Below are 9,839 nucleotides of genomic sequence, written 5' to 3'. Positions count from 1 at the left end.
AATTAATGTATAAGTCAGTTCTCTAGTGTAAAACAATATTTTAAATAAAAAACAGTAGCAACAAAAAAGTAATAATAAACAAATAATTAAATAATTTTTTTTTAATGAAATAATCGAGGTGCCGTCTCACTGTCAAGGTGCATCCAACCTGTTGTAAAGATCCGCTCCAATTAAAATAGTCTTTTTAACATGGTTTTGAGGCATATTTCTGACAATGGAGGACATTCATTAAAAAAATTTAGATAAAAATTGCATTTGTGATTATTACATAAATAGTTTTGAATCAGGTGCAAGCTTCCTATTCTGATGCATCCACCTGCAGACAAATAGATCCATGAACGTCTTTGTTTTCTTTGTCTGAGCTGGAATCTGGATCAGAACTCTACGGATGGACAGATCTGATATTGCTAGTTCGTTTTTGTTGTGCCGCTAATGTTAGGTTGGGGGTGTGAGGGGCTGTAAGCTAGTGGGACAGAGTGTAAACAAAGGGATGATGGGAAATGAGCGCTTGTTGACTCACCGACGGTGAGGTGAATCTCTAATGAACGATGTCTTAGAAAACAACTGTTTTTTTGTGCTAAAAACTGCAAAAATCCTAATTAAGACCACGGGAACACTTTAAAAATAGATCAAAAGATCATCGGAGTGGGAGTTCAAAGGTTTTATGGCATCAAAAATATTGTATTTGTTTTTTCCTTGTTGGTACAATAAAACGACGGCCTGAAGTCAAAGTCAAAGGAAGCATTTTTCTCTAATGTTCAAGTCAAATGGTAATTTAGAGACATATTTTACATTTCGCAGCATTTACTGTGCACATTGATCTCGTCTGCTTCCAAAATGTGACATCCAGCAGTGTTTGCAAACAATAAAGTCAACATGATTGACTGCAAATTCTCCCTCCAATGAACTATCGACCGGCAGGCTCCGCTGCTCTCCGCCTCAGCGCTGAAAATCACTTCCTGATAAAGCATTTGTGAGGAAATGCGCTGAAATCTCATCTACAGCATGTTTCTGGAGCCTTTCACTCAGGATTAACGCATGTCTGCAGTTAGAGGACATGTTTGACACGTCCGATAACACTGTTTAAAGTCTACAAACATGTCTCTTTAAAAGAAAAAGCAGCAGGAATTCAGGAAAGAAATCTGAAAGAACTTCGAAACAGGAGAAGCAGTTTCAGCCCGCTGAAGCCGCAGAGAAGCATAATACAGGTAAGAAGTGGAGGACAGAGGATCCTCTACAGAAGAAGTTGCAGGTCTCTGAGAGCCAGAAATCTTGCTCAATCTTGACCAAATACTTATTTTTCACCATAATATACAAATAAATTCTTTAAAAAAAAAAGAGACAATGTGATTTTCTGGATTTTTCCCCCCTCATTTTGTCTCTCAGCTGAGGTTTACCTATGATGAAAATTACAGGCCTCTCATCTTCAAGTGGGTGAATTTGCACATTTGGTGGCTGACTAAATACTTTTTTAATATCACTGTAATGATCAAGTCAGATCTGAATCCGTTTATGATCACTCCAACTTCTTCATTGCTCTGCCGTCTGCAGGAGCATTAATCTGGGTAAGGTTTGATTGTCAGACATTTGGTGTTGGTACAGTGGGGCTTCCCTTGTTAGGCTTAACCTTTCAAAAGGTCGCAGCGTTTCATTGGACATTTCAGAAACGGCTCATTTGCTCCGCCGGCACAGAGGTGGAAGTTCTCCCCATGACCTCAACTTTTCTGCAGGTTTACGATTTTTCCAGGAATCAGTTCACAATTAATGCCTAAAATGATCGAAACTGTCTTCTATTAATTTGGAGAACTAACAAGCAAAACAAAAAAAGCAGCCGGCAGCTCTGGGGATTTCTGACGGCTGATGGACGGACGATGACAGTTTTTAGACAAAGCCTCTTCTGCTGACAAGTCTGTTTCTCTAAAGATTCAGGATATGAAAGCTAGCTTTAATGATCAGAAAAAATATTGCAAAAAGCAGTCTGAGCAGCATCTTTAGGATGAGAACATGCATTGTAATAGGAACTAACCGAGCGTGACAAATATGAATATAACAGGAACACAATATTTGCTCTGACCTTCATCGTAGGCCTTTGGTTTGGATTTCATTTCCATTTTTGGTTCAGGAAACTATGATCCGAATGCAGCAAACAGCTGGAAAAATAAAGGTGTTTTATCACCATGGACGCTTGCAAAGTGCATTATGCTAATACCAACACGAACAGTTTCAGCGTTGTTGCTCATGTTCTTGCCCAAGGATATTCCACTCCACCTGCAGCAGCAGCAGCAGCAGCAGCAGCTGCAGCACTGGGATGATTTGCTAAAGTGGACCCTCCTGAAGAGCACGAGTGGGTGGAACTCAGTCAAAGTGGGCTCTCTGCAGCCGGCAAATGCTCCACATGTCTGTGTGTTTCAATGGCAGCAAAAGCACTTCATTAAATAATTTAATTTCATTACCTTAACCGACGGAGGCTAATAATTAATAAGAAAAGTTACATATTTCTGTCAGCAGCAGTCCTGGACTAAGGATCAGATTGTTTTTGGAATTTATTTTCTGCGTCTTTAAACAAAAATTTCACCAAAATTTGCACGCACCTAGTACATGGTTATTTTTTTGTTTATATCCAAAGGAAGTTTTAAAATTATTATGGGATGGCCACACCCACAGATAGAAGAAAGCTTTTGTTCAAGTGACCTTCACGAATTCAAATCATGGTTTCAATCACCTTTGACCTCAGGAAGAGGTCGCAGTCTTGTATTTTGAATAGTGTCGGCGTGGCGAGCTCGCAAAAGTAGCGTTCCGTTATTTCTTGCATATTTCCTATTTGGAATGTTGTGAATATCTAACACGAGTCGCTGGTTGAGGCTGAACAAAATGATACAACGCCCAGAATGAACATAATAGAAATGTGGCCGTAGTTGAAAGAACCCTCCGTTGCCAAGGAAATCCAAAAATTTACTTTAGATGATTCTTCTAAAAATTACATAGATTTGTCCATCACAAGCAAAAACTAAAATAGTTGCTATGGAAATAAAACCAACAGAAAAGCTGCCAATTTGAAAAGAAAAGTGTTGTTTTTCATCAATTTGTCAGCTCTTGACCGGGGTGGCAGGGGAAGAGAGGGAGAGTAAGGCTATACAAATATATCATTATTTTTTTTAATAATCGCAGTGAAAAGGTGGACATTGACATTTTTTTCAATGAATCAAAATGTTACAAAGATTTTGTTTCTTGAATAAAAAAAAAAGAAAAAAAAAGAAAAAGAGGCCATTTTAAATGGATTTATTGTTGCTCTCAAGCAGACAGGAGATTTCAGAGCTTGTGTGAAGGAGAGGTTCTTTGATCCAAACATCTGCCATCGATTCTGCACACTTTGGGAGTTTTAAGTTAATCTGGAGAGCTCCAGCTGCATGGTAGGGAGATAACAGATATTCAATATCATCACAATCTCGGTTATGGAGGGTTTTTTATGCTTAGCAGGGATTTTTTTATTTATTAAAGAATTCCTTTAGGAAATAAAAAAAGAGACACAAGTTCTGGTCTGAGGACCTTTAAAAAACAAATTTATCAATTCCAAAGAATTTTGCAGTAATTACTTTTGAAAAAACATTTGGAGTAAATTATGGGCTGGAGTCCCATAAGTTGTTGTAAATGTAGCATAAGTGAAAATAAAAATTAAAAAAATTCAGTTGCTGGGTTTTCGCCTCTGATCTGCCTCTGCGGTGTAACAACACTGCAAATTTTAACATCTCACTTAATTTCATACTTCATAGCCAGGCGCTTCGAAATACAGCCGAATGTGTTTGTGTTGGGGATTTTGTCCCTGCAGGAACCTAAAGACACGCTCTCGAGAATAGAGATTGCCTTGGCCGAGGTGTACGCTGCCTCTCACTCAGTGACAGCTCAAAAAGACTCCAATTCCACCTCACGACCCTGAACCAGATGAAGCAGGTGAAGGGAAGGGACAGATGGGATTTTGGAGAATCTTTTTAATAGTTTCCAAAGCGGCTATGACCTTGGAAGCCAACTCGACTTTGGTTGCTCCGTTTGAAACCGTTGTGCAAACCCAATTCCGTGTCTGTATATCACCTTCATCACGCACAGGACACCTTTGACAACAAGACAGAAGAGGACATGATGGGAACAGAATGTGTCGCGTTTCTAGTGAACTTGAAACCCCAAAAAGGCGGGATCGGAATTGGTGCCACAGATTTACTGCAAATTTTACACGACAGGGAAATCCTTTTTGCCGTATTCTTTTCTGGCCATCTCTAAAAAATGGTTTAAATGATCCAAAATGAAGGAAACACAGAAAGCCACCATGACGAACGGTTGAAATTAGTTGATGACATCACTGAACGTTGTGGAGTATTAGACTCCACAAGGCCCCACCTTTTTAATGTAATAATTTTACAATCATCATTTAATCTCATACAATTATTTCATTACGATGTTCGTTCCAACTCATATTGTCATTTCATAGAACAATTCCAAATTCTTTCGTTATCGCTACATTTAGCTCTCCAAACGGCGAGTTACAGAAAAAATAGTGTCTTACAATTTGAACGTGACTCCAGCTCGATGACATCATCAATAGTCGCCGGTCATTCACATTAGAAAGTAGCTGCCAGCGCTCGGAAAATGCATAACATCAGTTTTATAACGTTAAAAAGTCATTCTAAAATAAAAAGTAATTGCTACACATGACTTAACACACATAATGACTCTTCGTTGTGTGGTCTTTTTTTGTTCCATTGCAATTTCATAGTTTGGTCAGTGTGTCACTAGTTTCAGTGTGTCAAATTCTTAACAACCCTGAACCCTTTCAATACAATTTTATTCTGAAAACTTTTGGTTTCTCCATCCTTGGTACAATCCTCAAATGTTTGAGGATATTAAAACCATATTTTGTCAGTGATTATACACCATGCATTTAGCTAAAAGGGAAAAACACTTTGACAAAGTAATTTCATGACAAACTGAGCCAGAAAACAACCACTAAAGCAGGAGAAACACAAATTGAAGGTGTGGCTGAGAAACCCTGAAACCAAGGACTTATATTAGCAGAAGGGAAGCGATCAGTGAATCAGGAGCAGCTGTGATGATTAGAAAGAGAAACCTGGTGTGAAGATGAAAACCTGGGAGCCTAAATGGAAACTCGACTACAACAGAGAAATTAAAAAAAATCTGAAGAAGTGAATAAAAAAGGACAAATTCTCAGAAAAAAAACATTAAAAAAGAAAAATGTACATACTGTCTAAAATTTGCCATTTAAATTTATTAAAGAAAAGTTTAATTTATGAATAAACCCACTGTAATATATTTGTAATCTATCCATCCATCCATCCATAATATATAATAGTATATATACAAATTATTTTAATATGTATTGGTGCAGAATAATAAGGTTGGTTGAAAACCTTGCCTTTAGGTATTTATGCAAACAAATGTTAGATTATTTATTATTTATTGTAATTAAATTCAGGGCAAAAGGCAGCTACATTTGTGACAGCCAGTCTTGTTGTAATCCATAAAAAGAGACTCTAAAGAAAACTTTTTCAAATCATTTTGTCGTTCATGCTGTGAAATCACAACAGAGTGATTTCTTTTGCCTCTCTTTAATACTTCTTTAGGCTCAGCGTCCGCTCGGTCCTTTCTTTTCCTTTCGGTCGGCTCTGATTGCACCAGGTCTGTCCAAACGGGTGAAAGAAAAAAAGCCATTCTCTCTGTATCCGTTTCCCCTCAGCTGATGGCCAGAACACAAAGGAAAATGGAAAGACTGGTCCAAGGAACCTGAGTGCGGCGTCGGTTTTATGTGTGGATTGCTGCTCTGCCGATCATGTGCACCCAAGTGCCAGGCTGAGCGTAACCTCATCCCATCATCCTCATCCCTTCTCCTATAAATCCCGGTCTGGCTCTGTCAGCCGCAGCTCTCACAGAATCAATCAGCATTGAGATATGGGCTGCCGTCACCGCGGTGACCAATTTTAGCATTCAAGGCTCTCCCTTAATAGACAAAGAGATGAAGATCAATAGCCAATTTGGCCTTGGAATGGTGTCTGGAATGGATTAGGGAAAATTCATTTTATTCTCTACGCTTGTCATCCATGAGAAGTCGGAAAAAGCATGACGAACATTTTGTCCCAGTACTGTAAATAAACTACACATCAGTGACTTTAGAACTGTAACAGGCTCAGAGTGATGGTTTTTGATTATTCTTTAAATGCACAACGTATATTTTGGCTTATTTAAAACTGGAAGTTCTTATTTTCGTCACCAAGTGAACGCAAAAGACGCTGCTGGTGCAGAGAAACTTGAATGTAAATGACTTCAACCCTTCTTGTTTTCCTCCTACACCTCTTTTTATTGCAGTGCACTCAACTTTTCCATATTAGAATATTAAAAAAATAAACATACTGCACATACACAAACATACACTTGCTTCTTAGAAAGTTTGATGTTGGCCTTTTGTTAGAGTAAAACATTTTTAATTTGCTAAAACGTTTGCAGAATGAAGTTCAAGGTGCAGAATTCAAGGTGCAGATTTGTAGGAAATACAGAAAATTCAAGCTGTGAGCGGTGTTGCACGACCATCCCCATCCTCGCCGGCACCTTTTAAACCAGCCTCACTGCCTGAGCCTCTGCTACAGCCCCCACTCTCACAACACATTCATAAAAAGACTCTATTTTATTTTTTATTTCTCTTGGTTTTATCTCCATGGCAACCATTGCATGTTGTTGTCACCTGGGGTTATATATATATATATATACCCCCTCAGCCAAATAATCAACAACACTGGCTATGGATACCGACTCAGAAATGGGGCCAACATCAGTCACCTCCTCTACATGGATGACATCAAGCTATATGCTAAGAGCGAGCGTGACATTGACTCCCTGATCCACACCAACAGGATCTACAGTACTGACATCGGGATGCCATTCGGGCTCGAGAAATGCAGCCGGATGGTGACAAAGAGAGGCAAGGTAGTCCACACAGGAGGGGTCTCACTCCCAGAAGGAACAATAGCAGACATCGAGGACAGTTACAAGTACCTTGGAATTCCCCAGGCAAATGGCAACCTGGAACAGGCAACAAGGAAAGCTGCAACAGCTAAATACCTCCAACGAGTAAGGCAAGTCCTGAGAAGCCAGCTCAATGGCAAAAATAAGACCCGGGCAATAAACAGCTACGCACTGCCAGTTATTAGATACCCTGCAGGAATAATAAGATGGCCAAAGGAAGAGATACAGACCACGGATGTTAAAACACGAAAGCTCCTCACCATGCATGGAGGGTTCCATCCCAAATCCAGCACCCTGAGACTGTATGCTAGCAAGGAAGGAGGCCGAAGACTAGTGAGCATAGAAGCCACTATCCAGGATGAAACATCCAAGGTGCATGAGTACATCAAGCTCAAGGCCCCAACTGACAGTTGTTGTTTCTCTTTTGGCTTTTCCCATCAGGGGTCGCCACAGCGAACGAGTCGCATGGGAAACTTGGCAATGTTTTACGCCGGATGCCCTTCCTGACGCAACCCTCTCAAAGCAACTGGGCTTGGGACCAGCACAGAGGTGGAGAAGGGAACAGGGAGCAGCCCGGAGTCGAACCCTGGTTTCACGGACAGAAGGCGCCACAAACCAGCATGAGCTAAACCGGCCCCCACAAGGCCCCAACTGACAGTGTGCTCAGTGAATGTCTCAGGCAATGGAGAGCAGAGGATGCAGTGCTGGAGGACAGATCCTCATGGGAGGACAAACCCCAGCATGGGATGTATCACCGGAGCATAACTGAAGTGGCTCATATCAAGAAGTCCTACCAATGGCTAGAAAGGGCTGGCCTACAGGACAGTACTGAAGCACTCATCCTAGCAGCCCAGGAACAAGCCCTGAGCACCAGAGCGATAGAGGCTCAGATCTACCACACCAGACAAGACTGATGGTGTAGGCTGTGCAAAGAGGCGCCTGAAACAATCCAGCACATAACAGCAGGGTTTAAGATGCTGGCAGGGAAAGCATACATGGAGCGCCACAACCAAGTGGCTGGAATAATATACAGGAACATGTCTGCAGAATATGAACTGGAAACCCCAAGGTCAAAATGGGAAACACCTCAGAAGGTGGTAGAGAATGAAAGGGCAAAGATCCTGTGGGACTTCCAGATCCAGACTGATAGGATGGTAATGGCGAACCAACCAGACATTGTAGTGGTGGATAAAGAACAGAGGAAAGCCGTTGTGGTGGATGTGGCAGTGCCAAGCGATGGGAACATCAGGAAGAAGGAACATGAGAAACTGGAGAAATACCAGGGACTCAGAGAAGAACTGGAGAAAGTAGCACTCTGGGCTACAACAGATACCTGGAAAGACCTCAGACCTCTCAGTCCAGAAAAGCGCAGTGCTAGGAACAGCTTAGATACTGCGCAGGACCCTCAAGCTCCCAGGCCTCTGGTAGAGGACCCGAGCTTGGAGGAGAAACCACCCGCGTAGGGTGAGAGGGGCGTTTGTGTGTGTATGTGTGTATGTGTATATATATGGTCATTCTGCAGGGCTCTGGCAGTGCTCCTTCTGTTACTCTTAGGACAACGGAGAAGATAGTGGTCCAACCCTGATGCAGGGTTGTTGCCCTCCTACGGCCTTCTCCACATCTCCGGGTGTACTTGTGTGTCTCCTGGTAGTGTCTTCATGCTCTGGACACTACGCTGACAGACACAGCAAACCTTTTTGCTACAGCTCGCATTGGTGTGCCGTCCTGGATGACTTGCACTACCTGGGCCACTTGTGTGGGTTGTTGATGGCATCTTATGGTACCTCTGGAGTGACAGCACTGCCTGCATTTAAAAGTCACCAAAACACCAGGCAGAAAACATAAGGATGGTCTGTGGTCACCACTTGCAGAACTAGTCTTTTGTTGGAAGTGTCATGCTGATCGCATATTATTTCCACCTGTTGTCTATTCCACTTCAACAAAAACATGTGAAATTTATTGTAGGTCAGTGTTGGGTCCTACTTGGACAGTTTCATTGCACAGAAGTGTGATTGGCCTGGAGTAACATTGAGTTGTTTGGGTATTCCTTTTTTCTTTTAAACAGTGTACCTTTTCTCTTTGATTTCCTGTCAAGTTACTGTTATTTATTACCTGCTGTTTCAAATCACAGAAAAGTAATACAAAAAAACATCATATTAAACACAAACACTGCTAAATGATTGTATTCCATTCTACGACAGATAAAAATGTGTACTAATAAGTGTGAGTACAGTGATGAAAACAACAAAATGAAGTGAACTGGAAAATATCAGAAAATAATAGAAACTTAAAAAAGTATTTTATCTTTTAAATGTTTTTCAAAGTCCTGCCATTAGAAACATGCAGCTCCTTTCAGTGACAAACAAAAGTGGCTTCTCAAAGGTTTATGTGGACACACTGTTGTGATAGTAATGAGACAATTTTGTTTTCCCTGTTTAAGGATGTAACCACTGAGCTAATGACTGCCTCCATGGAGAGTCAGATGGAGACTCACATGCAGTATAATCAGCACTGACAGCATAACCTGTAGGCCTCAGAGGTGTTCACATTGTCATCCTCTGGCTTGACATTGACACACAACAAAGGAAGTCATGCGTCCGTCTGTCTTAACTCTGATGGCAGACGTTCCTCCTGTTCTTCCTGGAAATACACAAAAATCAATAAAAGTCCCTCCTTCTGCAGGAAACAGGCTCTCTGGGCCTCCATGTGACGGAGAAGCGCTTTAGATTTTCCACTTTCATTGATTCAGTCATTAGCGTAGAAGCGGTGGGGCACAGCCCACACAGGTAATAGGAAACACTCCTGCTTATTTCTGG

Source organism: Oryzias latipes, chromosome 20, assembly GCF_002234675.1.
Source record: "Oryzias latipes chromosome 20, ASM223467v1".
Lineage (NCBI taxonomy): Eukaryota > Metazoa > Chordata > Actinopteri > Beloniformes > Adrianichthyidae > Oryzias > Oryzias latipes.
This window is presented reverse-complemented; position numbering follows the sequence as displayed.